This window comes from Podarcis raffonei, chromosome 4, assembly GCF_027172205.1.
Source record: "Podarcis raffonei isolate rPodRaf1 chromosome 4, rPodRaf1.pri, whole genome shotgun sequence".
In the NCBI taxonomy this organism is placed as follows: Eukaryota; Metazoa; Chordata; class Lepidosauria; order Squamata; family Lacertidae; genus Podarcis; species Podarcis raffonei.
In genome coordinates, this window is record NC_070605.1 from 101,515,856 (window position 1) to 101,535,281 (window position 19,426).

The 19,426-nt window shown below is 42.0% G+C and overlaps 1 long non-coding RNA gene across 1 annotated transcript in view; it reads left to right on the forward strand.

Moving 5' to 3' along the window:
• Nucleotides 1-16,421, forward strand: part of LOC128411997 (uncharacterized) — a 171,540-nt gene extending 155,119 nt beyond the window's left edge. The window contains exons 4-5 of the long non-coding RNA XR_008330001.1: nucleotides 11,659-11,783; nucleotides 16,372-16,421. This is a non-coding gene — a long non-coding RNA (uncharacterized LOC128411997). The remainder of the gene's footprint in view (nucleotides 1-11,658; nucleotides 11,784-16,371) is intronic.
• The last annotated feature ends 3,005 nt before the right edge of the window (nucleotides 16,422-19,426 follow it).

Below are 19,426 nucleotides of genomic sequence, written 5' to 3' on the forward strand. Positions count from 1 at the left end.
CCCCTGGAAGCACCTGCCTCAAGCAGCAGAAGCGCAAGAAGCAGCGCCTCACCTGTCCCACCTGTCCCATCCATCGCTACCCTAGAGTGGAGAAGTTGAGCCACGATGCCTTGCAAAGTGTCCCAGCCCCTGTTGAGTTTGAGAGATTGATGTTGCTGCGCACAGCATTGCTGCTCGTCTTCCCTGCCCTGCGGGTGGGTAAAATTTCCATCTTCCATTGGTGATACACCGATGATGGAGTCCCGTATAACCACTAAACCTTCTTCTGTTGCTCTGTACTTGTGTTCTGCCACTGGTAACACTACATTTTTTAAACGTTTCTCCTAGTTCTTCTAATGCATTTCACAGCTGGAAAAATTTCCCCCTTCAAATCCCTGGGTGTCTCCAGGAAGGGGAGAGAGAAACCAGCAGCTTCTTAAGCGTCCATCCTCATGTTTCTTCTATCATGAGGCTATGGCAGTAGTAGGAGCAACTTTGCCCGTTGGTATTCAGCTCTACAGATAAGTCATAATACACTGTTATTCTTTTTCCTCCTAGCATGATTAAAGCAGAAAGTTTCAATATGTTTTATGTTCCTGCAATTTTATTAGCCAGTACTTAAAACGTCTACTTCCAGAGGACATGTGTAAAGGTCATGTGGTGAGCTGGCTTGATGGCTATCTTTATCACCTTGCCAGTGACTGCGCAGGCAGATTGGGGTCACTGCAGGCTGGGGAAAAAGGCTGAGCAGAAAATCTAAGCGAAGGAGGATTAGAAAACAATTTGTCTAGAAAATGACACTTCCAGAGAAAGAGTGAAGGAAGGCCCCTAGAAATACCGACTCACCTGAAAAGGTCCTGGTAGGTCCCTATGGGATAAATGGGGATTATAGTTTTTCAGGCTGAAGTCTATGCTAATTTTCCTTGTGTTAAATGATTAAAGCATGCCCTGTGAGGAGCTTATGCTAAACTCAAGTGCTCAGTGTCTCACTGGGGGAAGTAATTTGACAGTCTGAAGCCAAGTCTCCTGCAGGGAGTAATTTGCAGGGATGAACCAAATTCTCATAAAAAAAGAAGATGACTCAACTTGAGCCTGGTGAATTTGACCCACTCAGGATCTCACTGGTACTTGATACCCGAGGCAAATATCTCGACAAGGCAGGCCAAGCTGTTGCAGAAACCACCAAATGTGTGGTGCACATGTGAGCCACAAAACAATAGGTCTACGCGCGGGTTACTCACATGTAGAGCATGGCGTGCTGAGTCAGGAGTAAAGTTGTGCTTTTAACCCCTCCCTGACATCTTCTCTGCTTCTTTCAATAACCACGCCTTGTGTGGAGTTTTCTGCAGAATCTCACACGTTGTTGCTTTACACAAAAGCACGCACAATACTTGACTGTTGCAAGAATCAGACACTATGTTTGGCAAGGGGCTAAAAGCTCTGCCCTCTTCCCAATTCAATATACATTTGCCCTACACATGAGTAATGTGCATCTAGGGTTAAGTGTCTAGCTAAAATGGTAAGCAAGAATGTATGACATCTGTGTGAGGAAACAAATTCTATTTACTACTAGAATGTGGGGTTACTACATTCTACTAGGCTCAAGGCAGACTAGGATTTTGTTCAGTCTGCATTTTTAGCTGAACCTACCTAATTCATACTTCCTGGACACACAGATTAGAACATGCCCCAAAATTCATATTTAAAATATATACTTTAGTATAAAGTGTCATGCAAATAAATCTGTACCTTAGTGTAAAAAATTTATTTTGTAGAAAATGCACATAAAAACAATGCACATTTTAGTGTTGTTTTTTATTTTAAAAACCCCCGATCTGTCCTGTTTCCACAGATTTATGAATGAATGCATGGAAAACTGACATGGATCAGAAACAGACTGATCTCTCCATCCCCACAGCTAACAAAAGGATATTCCTCTTCATACAATGAATCATTCATGTAGTAAATTCCCTATGGCAAGGTATGGTGATGACAGCTCACTTAGGTCACTTTTTCAAAAGAAGAGAGGAACTTGTGGAGTTTATGAATTAGCCATGACAGCTGAATAGAGCCTCTTATCAACAGGAAGGGTGGCAAATTTCAGGTCCAGGGACCAGGTGTGGCCCTCCAGGCTTCTCACCTGGCCCTTGGAATACTCTCCAGGCCACATAGCTCACCGGCCCTCTTGCATACCCTAAATGTTTTTGTGTGGCAGGACTGTGTCCTTGAGAAGTGATCATGCCTCTGGCTTCTCTGGATGATAGGCAGAGAGGGTTGTGTTAATTTGTTCAGAAGCTTCCACTATCCAAAGGTAAAAATTGCACCTGCCCCCCCCATTTTTGCCTCTGGCTCCACCCATGTGTGCCTCAAACATTGGCCCTTTTATTTGTGGGCAAATAAAAATGGAGGGTGGTTCTTTTCATGCCTGTGAATAAGCTCTCCAGAAGAAGCCAGCTGACCACCACTGAAAACAAACAAAAGCAAAGAAACCAAGAATGGTGGGCAAGATTAACCTTTGGTCTGATGCCAACAAGAATCTTCTTTAAATTTGTGTTTGGTAGTAGTCATATTGTGCAATTTCAGCTGTAAACAATTTCTGCTGTATTACCATTTCAGAAGACAGAGATGAACCCAGTGCCAAAATGTGTCTTCAGCCTATTCATCATACTTTAGCAAAGTTGTTGTTGTTGCTTTGGACACTCAGCTCATGCAATTAGGAATGCCTAGTTACTGCAGGGCATAAACAGCAAAACACAGGACTAGTGAGAGTTTATAAAGGGGCTGAAAAGGGAGCCTAAGTAGATGGAGCAGGGTTACACGTATTCTTTATCAAAATTCTCTAGGGCATATGGCCATGTTTGGACTATCATATCTGAGCTTATAAGCAGAAATATAAAATAAGCCTTAGGTACTTGCATACCACACCTTTGTTCTTCCCTTCGCACAAGCCAGGAAACAAGACACACTTAATACAAGGAAGGCTTCAGATAACTATAGTTTCCATTACATCTGAACAGGAAAAATAGGTTCAATGGCTTCCTGAAGACACAAGATAGAAAACCATAGCATAAAGTAAGTTTAAATCTTATGTTGTTTGGGAGCTATTAACCACAGTTTCCTGATTTGTTTTCAGTAAACTACAGTTAACTTAAGACTTCCTGCCTTGCTTGCTTGCTTGCAGGAGAATGAGGCTTGATGATATTATAATAATAATATTGACTTAAAGGTAAAGGGACCCCTGACGGTTAAGTCCAGTCGCAGACGACTCTGAGGTTGCGGCGCTCATCTCGCTTTACTGGCCGAGGGAGCCGGCGTTTGTCTGCAGACAGCTTTCGGGTCATGTGGCCAGCATGACTAAGCCGCTTCTGGCGAACCAGAGCAGCGCACGGAAACGCCGTTTACCTTCCCACTGGAGCGGTACCTATTTATCTACTTGCACCTTGATGTGCTTTCGAACTGCTAGGTTGGCAGGAGCAGGGACCGAGCAACAGGAGCTCACCCCGTCACGGGGATTTTAACTGCCAACCTTCCGATTGGCATGTTGACTTACTGAGTCCAAAAATGATCAGCTGAGTATGAACATTGTCCTCTGACTTTGGCAACCAATGTGATATTGGGCAACCAATATGATAAAAGGGCCTGGAAACCAAGCCTTATGAGGAATGGTTAAGGGATTTGGGGATGAGAGGAGACAGAGAGGAGATAACATACCATCTTCAAATATATAAAGGGCTGTCACATGGAAGATGGAGGAAGCTTGTTCTCTCTTGCTCTGGAGGGTAGGACCCAAACCAAAGGATTCAAGTTAAAAGCAAGGAGATTCCTACTAAACATCAGGAAGGACTTTCTGACAGCAAAGAGCAGTTCAACAGTGGAACTGACTCCTTCAGAAGGTAATAGACTCTCCTTTGGTGGTTTTCAAGCAGAGGTTGGATGGCCATCTGTCATAGATGCTTTAGTTGAGATTCCTGCATTGCAGGGGGCTGGACTAGATGACCCTCAGGATCCCTTCGATCTCTACAGTTATATGATACTATGGCACACCTAGGATTTTTTTTTAAAGAATCATAAATTTCAATTATAATGTAACTTTAAAAAAAACAACCAACCTATTATACAAATTTTGAAATTAATGAAACCCAAAATTTGGGGGGTTCTTATTGAACATCCAAAAATGAATTTTTCTCCCAGAAGCCCTGTCAATCCAAACCTCTTTTCTCTTCATAATTATTGAATCAATTTCCAAGTCCTTGCAAAATTCTGTCAACACACTATGTCGTTATTTATATGATAGCATGCAGATATAGACAGAGATGAAGCATATGTAAATGTTTTTGCAATGTTGTTGCAGTGTTGCTGTTGTCTAATAAAAAAAAGTACAGGTAATTCAAGGCAATGTATGCTTTGCTTGATTTATTAAAAAAAATAATTCTGAAGTTCTGCATTTCCTTTAAGATGTACTTTGTGGAGTAGCACACCCTGGGAGAAATTATTCAAAAATTGCACTAATGAGTGTCAAACTGCATTGCAAGGCAGTTTGAAAATTGTCCTATTAATTAATGGTGTAATTAAGCTTTTGTCATTGACATATCATATTTCTGACAGGAATAGATGGCCTATGCAAGCCTGCGCTAGGCAGCAATCCAGGCAGCTAGTGTGTATAATGGATGGCAGCAATTTAATGCAGGTTTACAGTGATGGGACCACCTGCATTGGGGGAGAGCTGGCAATAGCATACCAAGCAGTTCTGTGCAGTGCATCTCGGCAAAATCGCCTTAGCTTAGATTGATGGAATCCTCCCTTGGATGACACATTAGCTCTTTGCCATTAAACCATAAAAAAAAGTGTTTCTCGGTGCTTTTGTGACAAAAATGTCAATTAACTTCCAACTTTCATTTCCATTTAATTTCGTATTCCCTGGCTCATTTGCATATTAATGTGAACGTGGTATAGAACAGTTCGATTAGAATACCTTGGTAAGGCTAATAGCATGTAATGCATACTTATTGGGTATAATAGTTAGAAAAACATGAAAGTTTCTGGGAAATTTATTACCATGGTAGTATCTTCTCATGGGAAGGGGGGGTGGGGGGGATATCAAGCCACTGACAACATGAGTAGGTGGCATATTCAAGAGGGCCGACTAAAAATAGAATGAGGGTAGAAGAGAAATTTCTAAGTGCAAATGAGTGCAATATAAACCATTTTATTCTGTTCCTCCCTTGGCAACAGATCTCTATTAATTCTAATATTAATAATTTATAGCCTAGTGCAGTTAACAAGAACTCAAGAATTTAATCTGGGGGAGAAAAGAGGAAGAATACGATGAGGAAAGAATTTAAGTGTAGGACAGATTTAGCTTCTTTGTGCCTACACAGGTCACGTGCTCAGATTTGTTATTGCATGTCCAAGAATGCAAACCTTTGCTGTTTGTAACTGTTGAGAAATGTGATTCTTCTGCTGTCACTAACTAGCCTAAAATATAGGAAGAGCAAGGTAGTAAAGGCTAATGCAATATCAAGACAAGTACATACCCTGATTTAAATTTCTGAAGTTCCCTGCAGCTCAAAATGTGAGCGAGATTTCATGGACGCTGTTTAGGAGTGTCCATTTAAGGAGAGGAACTTCTTGACAGGTTATTTCCCTCAGCATCACCTGAGAAAAACCATACTAGCTTTACACAATGAATTACTAGTATTATAAATAGAGCTGAGCTACCACCACCCACCCCCACCCCCAAAAAGCAGGTATGGAAAGTTTGGCAAACTTCCCTTCTTTTCAGCAATTTGGGGGAGGGTCCTAAAAAAGGATGAAAAATATTCATGAGGGGTATAATCCAATGGATGCTCCCAGCCAGTTGCTGCTGTGCTGCAGTGAAACCACTGTGATGCATTGTGGCAAAATGGAAAATCTTACTGATGCAGGACAATTGTTTCAGCATCATGGGTTTGCGTTTCCCTTCATAGGCACCAATTAAAACTGAAGGCAGATGAATAGTTTTATTTGACTTCAGCAACACTGTCATGTATTCCTTCCCTGGTGCAGCTCCAACACTGTTCTTTATTTCCAGAGCCCTTATTCTCCTCCAGTTGGTTCCAGCCATCCAGGGATCCCGCAGGGGATGTGGTGACATCAGAGCACCACATGGCCAATCAGGTTTTGATACATGGCAGGGACACTGAAGTCAAATGAAACCATTCTGTCAGCAGAAAAATGGGTATTGCAAATGATACCAATGATAAAGAAGAACATAGGGAGCAGAGGAACTGGGAATTTGCACTGATAACTAAATTAGAACAAGGAAAAATAGATGAAGACAGAATGAATGTATAACAACCAAGATCTCCTTTACTGAGTATTGTAAAAAAAAACCAAAACCCACAAAAAACACCCTGTTGATTCCAAAAATATTATATTTCTTAATGTTTGGAAGTTATTTCAGTCAGATTTTGATTTTTCAGAGATCATGGCTACTGTATATAATATTTTGAAAGCTAAATCTGTTTTAAAGCTATGGTTTTGTTATGTAGCTCTTTTAATTTTATTGCCTTGCATATTTACATGTGATAAACCATGTTTCTTATATTATTTCACATTAGCAATGGTTAGTATCAGAGGTCTCTGTTTTCAGCATTTCATACCATTTCAATTTGCATATGCAATTATTTTTGTGGTTAAATTTGCAAATAAAACACCTCACAAACAAACAAAAGCCTTGCACTTTTGGCAGGCTGGCTTCATCCACTCAGAAAGGGCTACGATTCTTGTTCCAACAAAAAGTAAGGTGTCTAGGTTGTGCCTACAGCAGTCCAGTCCAAAGTGAGATCTGAATTGATCTTTGTTTTTGTTAAGGTAAAGGTACTGACTATTAGGTCCAGTCGTGAACGACTCTGGGGTTGCGGCGCTCATCTCGCTTTATTGGCCGAGGGAGCCGGCGTACAGCTTCCGGGTCATGTGGCCAGCATGACTAAGCCGCTTCTGGTGAACCAGAGCAGCGCACGGAAATGCCATTTACCTTCCCGCCGGAGCGGTACCTATTTATCTACTTGCACTTTGAGGTGCTTTCGAACTGCTAGGTTGGCAGGAGCAGGGACTGAGCAATGGGAGCTCACCCTGTCGTGGGGATTCGAACCGCCGACCTTATGATCGGCAAGTCTGTAGTTTAGATCATAGTGCCACCCGCATCCCTTGTTTTGGTGCACAACCCCAATTACTACCATTGTTAAAGAACAGCAGGCAACATGTCAACAAATTGTGGAAGTTCTCTTGGAGAATGCCGACATCCAAAGATACAGCAATCCCACATAGCCATGTACCATGGCTACTGCCAGATTTAGGGTGGTGTGGGTGGTTCCCCCACACAGGGTGCCGAGCCAACAGGGCACAAATCATCATCATCATCATCATCATCATCATCCTATATTTATACAAGTACTTAATTGGATCCTCCTAATTGAGGGTCCGCGTTGCGTGTGGACCCAGGGTGCCCCCCTCCCATCTGTGGGGTGGGGGATGAGCCCAAGCCGTGTGATGGTCCCACGGTCATGGCACAGCCGATTAGCCAATCAGAGAGTGGTGGTGTGAATGTGGGGCATTTAAAAGACGGCGGCGCATCGCTGGGGCTTTCACCTGGCTTTGCACCGCCAAACACCTGCCCACCCACCCTCGTTTTTAGGTGTCTGCTTTGGCCTTGCTCTGGACTTCTGTTGGCCACCTGTTTTGGAACAGGGTCCGGGTAGGAATTTTTTCCATTTGGCAGATTGGCACTTGCCATTTGGTTTTCGCCTACCTCTTAGCAATCGTCACAACTTTGGAAGGTTTGGTAGTTAGGCATTGGCTTTGTGAGGCGTAGGGGAGGGGAGGTGCGGCCATCACCTGCCCCTCCAGGTACAAGGGTATTCCGTTAAAGGAATCCGTAGGTCTAGATTTCATCCGAAGTCCACTTGGGGGGCTGGGGCCATGCCAGGACCCAGTGGGAACCCCAAGGTGAGCTTCAGTTGGTTGCCATCGACGGAGCTGCCTCTTTTGGTGGTTTACCCTTACAGACTTCCTGCAAGGCGGGCAGGAATCAAATATAGTTTTTGCCAATGCCTAAGCCAATACCGGGGATGCGGGTGGCACTGTGGGTTAAACCACAGAGACTAGGACTTGCTGATCAGAAGGTCGGTGGTTCGAATCCCCGCGACGGGGTGAGCTCCCGTTGCTCGGTCCCAGCTCCTGCCCACCTAGCAGTTCGAAAGCACGTCAAAGTGCAAGTAGATAAATAGGTACCGCTCCGGCAGGAAGGTAAACGGCGTTTCCGTGCGCTGCTCTGGTTCGCCAGAAGTGGCTTAGTCATGCTGGCCACATGACCTGGAAGCTGTACACTGGCTCCCTCGGCCAATAAAGCGAAATGAGCGCCGCAACCCCAGAGTCTGTCACGACTGGACCTAATGGTCAGGGGTCCTTTTACCTTTTTAAGCCAATACCACTCACATTTCTGTAATCAATAAAGTTGTGGCCTAAATTTTGCCCATCAACCTTTAAACTAAAATACTGTGTCAATGAGGGTTTTTTTAAAAAAAATGGGGGGGGGGGCGCTTGGCCTTGATGCACAACTGAGAATATCCATTAAAAAGTGAAATGTTCCAAAAGGAATTATTGTGAAAATAAGCAATATTTAGAGGATAGGGTGCCAGATTTTGACTGCAAGAGCTTTCTTGAACTCTCTGCCTGAAACACTTCTCTGCCAGCCTCCTCATATGGCTGTCTGGTATCCCAGCAGCAGCAGAAATTCTACATTCCTTTCACCTTTTTTTTATTTCTGGGATCTGAAATGAAAGATCAAGAGAGAAAGGGAGCCATCCTGGGACAGTCAGGTTGGTTGAGAGAAAGCTGACTAGAAGGAGATAAGCTGCGGTGATTTTTTATATATATATTTTTGAACACCCAGAAGGTGTTCGCATGCAGAGGTCATGTGGACCACACAACTTAGATACATTCCCAGTACTCATAATTTATGCTTTTGGGTGAAAGCATCAACCCGGGCATGTATACTACAGTACAGATTGATATTCTGTGTGTCTAGCATAATTATGCCTTGATCCCCTCTCAGACTCGTAACTCAAGAATGAAAATAAAATTGCCTGCTGCAGTGATGGCTTCCAGGATTTCTATCACAATAGCTGAAATAAATCTAAGTTACAATCTGCCATAGCCTTTACGCACCTGAGGGTCAGCGGGCAGCCAAGATACAAGAGTGTCCTGCAGTTACTGCCAAGTTTCAAAGGTGATCTCGGCCAAAGATCTGAAGACTTCATACTGACTGAATATGTTTCTAAGTGACTTGAGACGCAGCATCTCTTTTGATGGCTTAGTGGATGTCCAATATATTTAAATTAAAATAGTGTTTCATTACATCGGATCAGACATGGAATTACTTTGCCATTAATTATAGGTAATCTGCACTTTTACATTAACTCCATTACCAGTAATAGACTTTTAATGTGGTACTTACATTGTGCTTAAAGGGTGAGCACTGATGCTACTTGGAAATATCTAAAGGAGAGAATGAGAAGGGAGATTAGAGGGGAGAGGATAAGACATGGGGTGGGGAAGGAAAAGAAAGGGAAAGAAGGGGAGGGAAGAAAGATGGGCCATCAAAAGGCTAGAGGAGGTAGCAATGAAGAAAGAAAAAGCAGCAGAAGAGAGCAAATTAAAGGACAAAACAGGATAGGGCATTGGTGTGATCATTAACATATTGAAAGCTTATTCAGTGCTAGAAGAAATAGGTCACAACTAGGACTAGTTTCAAATAGCTAAAGGCCATTTCAAATATTACACAAGGCGAACGGATCTGCACCAAATCATTTGCGCATTTGCAATTATGCTTGTTACCATCACACTTTATACATTCAGGATACCTTTAAATTTGTAGCATTCTGGAAATACTGATATCAGCAGTTATGGATTTGGGGATCTGTTTATGGGGAATAAATATAACCAAGGAACTCAGGGGGGATGGAAGAATCACTGAATCCATAGTAGGCTTGGGAGTAGCCCATGTTGGTTCTTTCGCTACACTAGGAGGCAGGCTGCTAGAAACATCAAGGCCTGCCAGGACATTGTAGAGCAAATTGCAATCTCCATTAACAAACTGGACATCCAAAAAACAGTCTACTGTCTGAATTCTTGAAGGTGGACCAGATTAACTTTCTGCATGCTGAAAAAAGTGCCACAAAACTTGGGGCCAGTTAAACAAACTTTGATAAGGTGAACTGTTGATTGAAATGTTCCTTGCTTTGCATTTATTAAGGATTGGAAATTCATTTTGGACTTTTTGCATGAAAGAGAAAATGAACTGAGAGATGGAAAAGGGGCCCCACCCATTTGTCCTCTGGCACAGAGCGCCCTTTCATTTGTTCTCTTAACGACCTATCACCTAGGTGATTACCTGAACATTGGAAGCTAGTCTGGCTTAATTAGCTCTTAACACTTGCCGGGTACAAGGATTACATGCCTGGCACCCACAAATGCATAACAATACTATGTGTGCCAGCAATGCTTCTGCATTGATCCTATGGCTCTAAAAACATTGTGTCTAGCATCCCTAAAGAGCTGCAGTAGATGAAAATATCACTCCTTTTTCTTTCGAGTTGCACAAAGTAAGAGCTCCAGCATGAAATAGAATTAATCCATTTCAGTGTGTCTTTGTTGGCAGTACAGAACTAGGGTCTGACATTATGTAACCTCATGCAAATATGGATATATCTGTCTATCTATCTATCATCTATCTATCTATCTATCTATCTATCTATCTATCTATCTATCATCTATCTATATCTATCTATCTATCATCTATCTATCTATCTATCATCTATCTATCATCTATCTATCTATCATCTATCATCTATCTATGGATGAGGTTACATAATATATCACAGAAGAACTGTCAGAAGATAAGGAAACAAATTGAAAATGCTTTGAAAATGCAGAAAAAACATGAAGGAGGGATCCACACAATCCAGCAAGAGGAAGTCACTGCATTTCTTTAAGATTCTGCTTTAAACTATACAGCCCTGCCTCTATTGTTTAAGTTAAAACAGCTTGATGTGCTAAATGTAAAAAATAAATAGAAACACAGACTGTCGTTCCTGTTCAATTATATTTATGATGATGCTTTGGAATTTGACAAATTTACAGCAAAAATCTTGAGCTGTAAAGATTTGCACTTCCTCTAGCAGCATCTTGTTATTTAAAGGATTTGATATGCAAAATCTTAGATGCTGTATCCAGACACACTTTACCATGTGTGAAAGACAATGGATTTTAAGGTTGTCTTTAATAATTTACCCAACTCTTCATTTCCTTTCCAGCATTTCCATCTCCAAAGTGTAATGATAGCAGCACTAAGACTTTATTAGCTGGAAACCTATTTAAAAGGAGTCACACAAAAAGCTATAAATGCATTTGCAAACTGGAATCTTTTCAGGAACCATTCATCAAGCTTTGTAGGCTACGCTAAAACAAATAGAAATAAAATTCTTCCCCAAGGCAGTCTAAATTCTGTATCAAGAAAAGCTAAATTTTGTACCTTGTCTAAATGCCAATTGAACACATTTGTAAAATATATCTAATTTGCATAATTTATTCAGCAGTTTTTGTTGTTGTACATATTTTATTCTGGATTGTTCATCATAGGAGAGCAAGGACCATGAAGCACTCCCCGACCCAATCGACAACTTATTCAGCCACCCCTCTGGTTTTGGAAATTTCTGCAGGCATTGCTCATACAAATTTTCAGATATAATTTGATAGCCCCAAAGGTGAGAAATTTGCTATTTAGCTAGCTATCTGAGGTTCTCAGGAAAGTAACGTTTGTGCCCAACACCACATTATGCATCTTTTCCATGCTTCTCCAGAAAGGCAGCATGTAGAGTAAGATGGAGAGAGGCCTGGCTATTGCCATGTTATAAATTTGGGGGGGTCAGTCTGGACGAAACCCTGGAACCTCTTCCATGCCTGCAATCCTGTATCTGTGAGGGTAGACTGTATCTTGACTGAAGCCAGCCAAACCAGCTCCTTTGTCAGGATAATGACTTTGGCTGGCTAGTTAAGTACCACAAATCAGCATATCCAGAAAAGTTGCCCTGTGCCATAGAAACAAATGGGTTCATCGGTTTACACATTCATTCAGTCAGATAGACAGTGGAGCTGACAGTGCAGATTCCACAGAGAACAACTTGAACACTCTTCACAGTTTCCACTGACTGCTGCTGCTATCAGCAGATTCTGGTAGATAGTATACAGAAATGGAATCATTCAGGCAAGGACATTTTGGGAGAACTATAAGCACCACCACCACTGTGGGCACTGCTATTTTAGATGTCTGAATCTCTGATTAGGTTGTAGACCCATGCGACCCACAATGGTAGAACCCATAGTGTGAATTCTCCGGGAAGCAGCATGTATGTTCTGTGGCTAGCGTGCCATTTCAGTCATGCTCGGAAAATTCTAAAGTGTCTCCTTCCACTCACAGGGGAATATGGCTGCAATTGGACAAGTTCTCAAGGAAACACAATCCCCTCCTCACGTCTACTTTTTGCTATGGTGGGAATATGGATTAATAATTATGTGGGGTTTTTTGGGGGGGGGTTTCCTACAGAGTATTATAGGTTGCAAGAAGTATAGGCTGCTCCACCCCATAATTTCAAGGCAGCCCAGAAGCCACATGTGGTTGATCAAGAACATGGCATACACAAAACATCATGGTTTGTTGCCAATCTATTACTTGGCCTGTTACAATATAGGGCAGGGAGGCCACAATATTCCTTTCCCCACCTTTCATGTTTAGAAAAAGGATGGCTTGATTTCCATTCAGTTCGAAAATTCTTATTCTCATTCTTTTATGTGCTCATCTATTGACACAGGAGGCTGTTTCAGAGAAGATCTTATTTAGTGCTGTGCTTGCACCAGATTTGCAACAACATGAGCTTCAATTGCTCTATAAACCCCAGGAAAAATGCATTTCACAATGCATACAGATTCCATCACCTTTCATTACTCACAGGCCAACTTTTCTTCTAGTTTAGTGTTCACCCAAGATGAACTAATAAAAAGCCTCAAAAACATTTCTAGGAAAATACAAGGTGTGCATGGGATGAAAGGCATTCTCAGAAAAAACTCTTCAGACCAAAGTCTGATTTTGACAGTCATCTCGTTCTTCTGTATGTTTCTAAAAGCTTTCACTAATAGGAAATTTGTGTCAGTTCAGTGAGGTCAATGAAATAGCACTGTATCTTGCAGTTACATTTGGAAAGAGAGGCTTAAGAGACCAGCTGGTGCTACAGAGGACTGCCACTAGCAAGAGATTCTTTGAAAGACCTGCTTACCTGGACATTGTGTGGACTAGAGCTTAGGGTCAATCGATGAAGCTGGTTAAAAAGAGCTTCACAGATGACAAAAGATTGTAGCCATAGGTCAGTAGTAGAATACATGCTTTGCATACAAAAGGTCCCAAATTTAATCCCTGGCATCTCCAGGCAAATCTGGAAAGGCCCTGTCTTAAAATCTGGAGACGGCTTGTCTACACTTCTGCTTGTCCTGTGTCTAGGAGGCATGTTTCTGAGCAGTTTTCTGCTTGACCTGTGCTTTCTAGGCATGAGTCTGAGCGGTTTTGCCTTTACCCTGCCACTTCACCCTGGAAAACCCGCTCTTTAGTGCTAAATTGGAACAAATGGCAATCCGCAGAAAACACAATTGCCATTTGTTCCAATTCAGTGCTGAACATTGGGTTTCGATGGGGGAAAGTGGTGGGCAAAGGGAGGTTTGGATAAGCCCTCTGTGTAGACAATACTTAGATGGAACAATGACCTGTCTTGGTATATTGCAACTTTCTATTTTCCCAACTTAATCAGTTAATGGAACTCCCTACTATAAGATTTAGTGAAGGCTTTCAATAGAAATTGAGGTCTATTTGCTGTGATATCTAAATAGAGAAACAGAAGCATATGGTATCTTTTAGGGGTGTGCAATGGCTTTGCATGAACCCCAGACTGGAGCAGGGTACCTCTGGGAGATTTTTTGGCTTCTTTGAAATGGGGCCTATATGAGGCAGGTTGAAGCAGTGATCCCCTAAAGTGCCTCAAAGCACCTCCAGGACTCAGACACAGACACCCCCCCAAAAAAAAATGCAGAGTAGTGTCTGCAAAGAAGTGATATTCTGCCTTTAAGCTTACCCCTTAAGGAAAAAGACCAGGGTGTGGTGAGAAGGGAGAGAATAGGAAGCTTTGCAAAAGCAAAAATTCTGTCTCTACAATTAAGAATAATGCCAGGACCAGGAGGCGGGAGGGGGAGCGCCTTAATGACTGACAGATCCTGCGTGTAATCAGAGATAATTATTTTACCAGCGCTCCAATCCCAGTGCTTTGGGGTAAAGATTTTGAGTAGAGATGGGGAAGATTTCAGTTTGAACCTCGCATTCTGTATCTGCCTGGACCACACTTGGATCATAACACAGACATGTGGATTAGACCGCATGTTTATGAAACTTTCCAAAGCATGGTTCACTCTAAATTACACTGCATTTTCATAAGCTGGTCCAAGGACTTCTCCAGTTCTTCGTTTTTTGCAAGTAAGTAAGTAAGTAAGTAAGTTTCTAGCTTTTTGCAGCAGCAAGGTAGTGTGACATATTCTGCGCTCATTGAAAACTGCAAATAAAATCATCTGTAAGGCTACCCAGGATTTTGGGGTGTGTGTGTTAGGGTGTTTGCCCCGTAGCCATCTTTATATCCATATATATTTATATTCCATATTCAGGAAAGGGATGGCAGTCGATACACTAATTGAAACTTCTGACAAAATTCATAACATGCCCCTGCATCTAGTCGCAGTTTTCAAGGAATGTGGCAATGGTGATGCTTTCTAGTCGCTGCAAGCTGAGACATGGAAGCTGAGGCTGATGAGAACCGTAGTCTAAAACATCTGGAGGGCTCCAGGTTCCTGAAGGCTGTAGCAGGTCATTTCCATCGAAATTTGCACCAGTGTTTGAGGATCTAATAACTACCTTGCTTATGAAATGTCATGTCAGAGCATTAGTTGCAGAGATATTCACGCACACTCCCATAAACCCCTTTCCTGGTAGCAAAAGCTAATCTGTTTTTCCTTGTGCTACAAGTGGCCTCTGTACCAAATTTGGTTCAGATTTGTCATCTTGCTCCTGAGATATTGAGACTGCATCATACATACACTAAATTAATGATTTCTCTTCTGAGAAAGAACAAACGTGTAAGAATGCCAAACTCATTTATCCTCTTCAGAACAACATACCATTCAACCAGAAATCAATAGCCTACTTACAACATTTCGTGTGCATGGAATGGCATAACAGCCCCTGCAAACTTTCAGAAATGAACGTCGGATTAGGTGGGCTTTGGCAAGGTAATTCTGATGCCCTTGTGGCTACAGTGACCAGCACTTGTGTTGCAACCTGACGTAAGAAAAGAGACGCAGACAATGGGGTGAACCAAGGCCACTTTTTATTCATAATATCTGCAGGGGAGATTAGAAGAGCGGGAAGCTAAGAAAGCTAAGTTCAGCTTTGGTTGAGCCAAAAGCTTCCCACTTCAAGCAGCTTGATAAGACACAGCCCCCAAAACCTAGGCCTCATGTTATGGTAAGCAGGGAGGCTTTTCCCCCCACCCATCCCAAGTGCCAAAACTCCAGGCAGGTGCAGCAGGTGGGACGGAGGGTGAGTTGGGCAGGTATGAGAAAACAGCCAAAGGGACTTTCTGGGGATATGCCTTTGCATACACAACCTGTGTGTATATGTGCATACACTAGGCAGTCCAGATTGCTTGTAAAAACACTCCCAGACTCAGCACTGCATGGCTTGGGGGGGGGGGGCAGACCTATGACACCTAGCTCAACTTTAGCTTAGAAAACAGTAGTTTTCCACAAATCATTCCCCTGCCCCAAAATTTGGCTAGGAATTCACCTAGAAACAATCTCCTCTAGTGGCTTGGGTGAGCATCCCTCTCTTGCTGTCTTACTGAAGTAGTTCTAAACTGATTGTAGCTTTTAAAAGAAAACACTGTTTGAAATTTATCCGCGCCCCTTTTCACAATAGGGAAGTAAAACAGAAGGGCAATGAAACACAACACAAGGGATGAGGAGGAGCCAGGTAGACATTTATAGCATAGACACACCTTGGATATCTATTGCCTCCCTTTGAGAGAAAAGGTGGGGTATCTAACAAACAAACCAAGAAACCAAGTGCTATTGCTCCTCTGAAAACAAATGGTGCTTATTTCTTACTTACTTTTGTATTAGGTTGTGCTGGTCTGTTGCTTTCTACTGTCCATGTTCCCTTTCTTTATTGCATGTCATTTAACCCTGACTTCACTTCTGCTGCAGGGATCACTTTTCCTTTGGGTATGTTTTGAAAGAGAAGAGAAGAGAAGAGACCATGACCTAACAAATATTACTGAAGTCCTTTTAACAGTCCTATTGAAATTCCTACCCATATTTTGCCTCAGTGGGACCTTTCAAATTTGCTTTAAATTCCATTTTGGACTAGGCATATATTATATGAACATGGCTTCAAAAGAACATTTCGTCTGCTGCTACTTACAAAAAATGGCAGGCTTGGCATCTATTCAAGTACTTATTACGAAGCTTCTGTGATATTAATAAATGCTGCCTGCTAAAATCACATTTTCCCTTTTAACTTTGGTGGGGTGGGGGAGGGAGTAGAGGACGACACACTTATACCTGCTCTGACTCATATAATAGCCAAGACCTCTGCAGAGCAGTCCAAACTACAGCATTTGCTATTTTTCAACACCTTCTCAGAAGGGAGTCAAATCAATCTCTTCGTTGCTGATATGGTAGGTCACCTTCAGCCTTTTAAAGTTACACACACACAAATTGCAGATAGCTAATGTAGCGTCTGTTAATGCACACCTCTGCGGAAGATGCGCTCTTCAGGGTCCAAACACCTATCCAATTCTACCCCTGCCCTATCTCAGCAGCATATTAATTCTCCTTCATGCATACATTGGAACCACCACAGAATATTGTAAAAACAACATGCTACTACTTTGTAAGCGAAAAACACTCTTACGCATGCTCAGTTTCACAACTTTGGCATGTCAGCTACTAACTCTCAGCCTAGCCTACTTCACGGGGCTGTTGTGAAAATAAAAGTGGGAAGGGAAAGACTGTGTACATTGCTTTCAGGACCTTGGAGGAAAATAAAGATACAAATACACAGCAGCAAGCAGCAGATATGCGCAGTTTCACAACTGTCAGCAAAACACATATACACACAAAAAACGGTTCGCCAACATTCATCACTAAAGTTTCCCAAGTGTTAAAGTGCAGTTTGCAGGAATTTTAACTTGCTGCAGCTATAAGGTGTTTAATTATTTTATCGTTGTATTTGCTGATTCATTCTGTATTTTATATTTTTATTTTATGCTTACTGTATACTAATAAAGAACAGCTCTATGATGACCAATGAACAGTTGTGGTTGTGAAGGACATAGAAAATTGCTGAGGGGACTGCAAAGTCACCGTTTTGGCTCAGTAGGAAGGAAACCTCATTTATTTCAAGGGTGTTACTTTTGAGTAAAACATAATTTTATGAGTTTGTGGGTGCCAGAACCCTCTAATTCTAACAAGTGTTAAAAACCAAACAAACCAGGCTAGTTTCCAGATGTAGTAACTGTCTGGGTGATGGGCCATTAAGAGAACAAATAAAAGGGAGCTCTGTGTCAGACTGAAAATGGTTGGGCTCTCAGTAAGAAGGACAAAGCCTGAGTTTGAGGGCAGAATTTGCTGTTATGCGAACTAGAAGCTGGAGAAAAAGCAGCTAGCAGAGGATCAGAGTGCAATGCTTATTCTCTGCTTGAATTCCAGGCTGTGGCTAAGGGAGAAAAAAGACCCTTTTGGGGTGTTAATGCTGTGAGCCTCTCCATCACAGGCTCAGGTTATATATATGTGTGTGTAAATAAACCATATATCATAAAGACACCACAGTCTCCGCTCTGCTTCATTTCCAAAAGAAAACACTGTTCTGTCCTGAGACTTCTCTCAATCTGGAGAGTATAAACAAAACTCCACAAAGCTCTCAAACGTGTATTTTATTGAAGTTCACAAGGCACATGTAGAGGTACTTCCTCATATGGCTCTGAATGAATGTGGTTAGGAAGCTCTTTGTGAAGTTCTGTAAGAACGAGTGACTTTACCCCTCTTCCTGGGCTTGCAAGAACTAAAACAGAACTAGGTTGCAAAAGAGAGAGGGAGTATCTCCCCGCTCTGGGCAGAGCCAATAGAAACTAGAATATTACTGTGCCTTCATCTCCCAGCCTGCCTTGAGGTCTTAGAGGAGCAGCATTATTATTCCTTCTACCTAATACTAATAGCAATTGTGTTTTATTCTGTAAAGGCAGCATTATGAATGAATTAAATAACATCAGCACAGAGGAAAGTGTTTAAACAAACATACCCTGGTAAGTTCCTTCATCCACCTTCCCCTATTTCTTTCTGCTGGTCAACATTCCTTTCTTTAATTCCTTGGCAACTGTGATTAAGCAATAGTGCTGCCTGCCAAAAACTGAAGCTTTAAAGTTATCTCCAGGAGTTGTTTTATAACTTTCTTTAAAATTCCCAATAAACTTCTTTTTTTTAATGAAAGCTAAGAGTCTGGGTCCCCTGTTGGCCTGAGGCCCAGTAAGTGTGTACCCTCATACTGCCTTGTCAGCAGCCCTGAATTGTTTCAGATTGTAATCTTAGTCACAAAAAGCCCTTGGCTTCAGGCTTTCTGTTCAAACAGGTATGGCTTTTTGGTCTTCCTTCCATGTACAACTGCATAATACATAAAGCAATGCTAGCAAACTTCATCTTTAGCTCTCAGCAGGGAACTAATAATAGTGCATGATTGCAGTTTAGCACATGTGTCACAAAAGCTAGCACCTCACTGATTTGGGAGCAGAGTGGCAAACTTTAATTCAGTATAAACCTGACCTAATAGGTTTAAAAAACAGAAAAAGCTTGCCATGACCACAATCTTTTTGCTCTTGAAAGCCAATGTTTATTTTCTTCACTTTTTTGTGAATCTTTTCTATACATTTTAGAAACCGGAATACTATTGCTATTTTATTAAAGATACTTTAGCTATTTGAATTTGCAAAATTGTAAAAAGTGCAGGGAGCTTCCTGGAGAACAGAAGGCTCCCTGCTTCAGAAATCCATCCTCCAGCTCATGTAGAGTAAACTATGCTGACCAGTTATTTGAATGTGGATGAGTGGGTCAACATGGTGTGAATCATCAGAACATGGGTGGAGGAGATGGGCAAGCCAGGTCTGCCCTCCTGGGTTCTTAGCGCATCATAAACCATCAGATCTGCAAGTCCCAGTGCACATCTTTGAATCCAGAATGCTAGTTGATCATATTTCCATCACCAGTG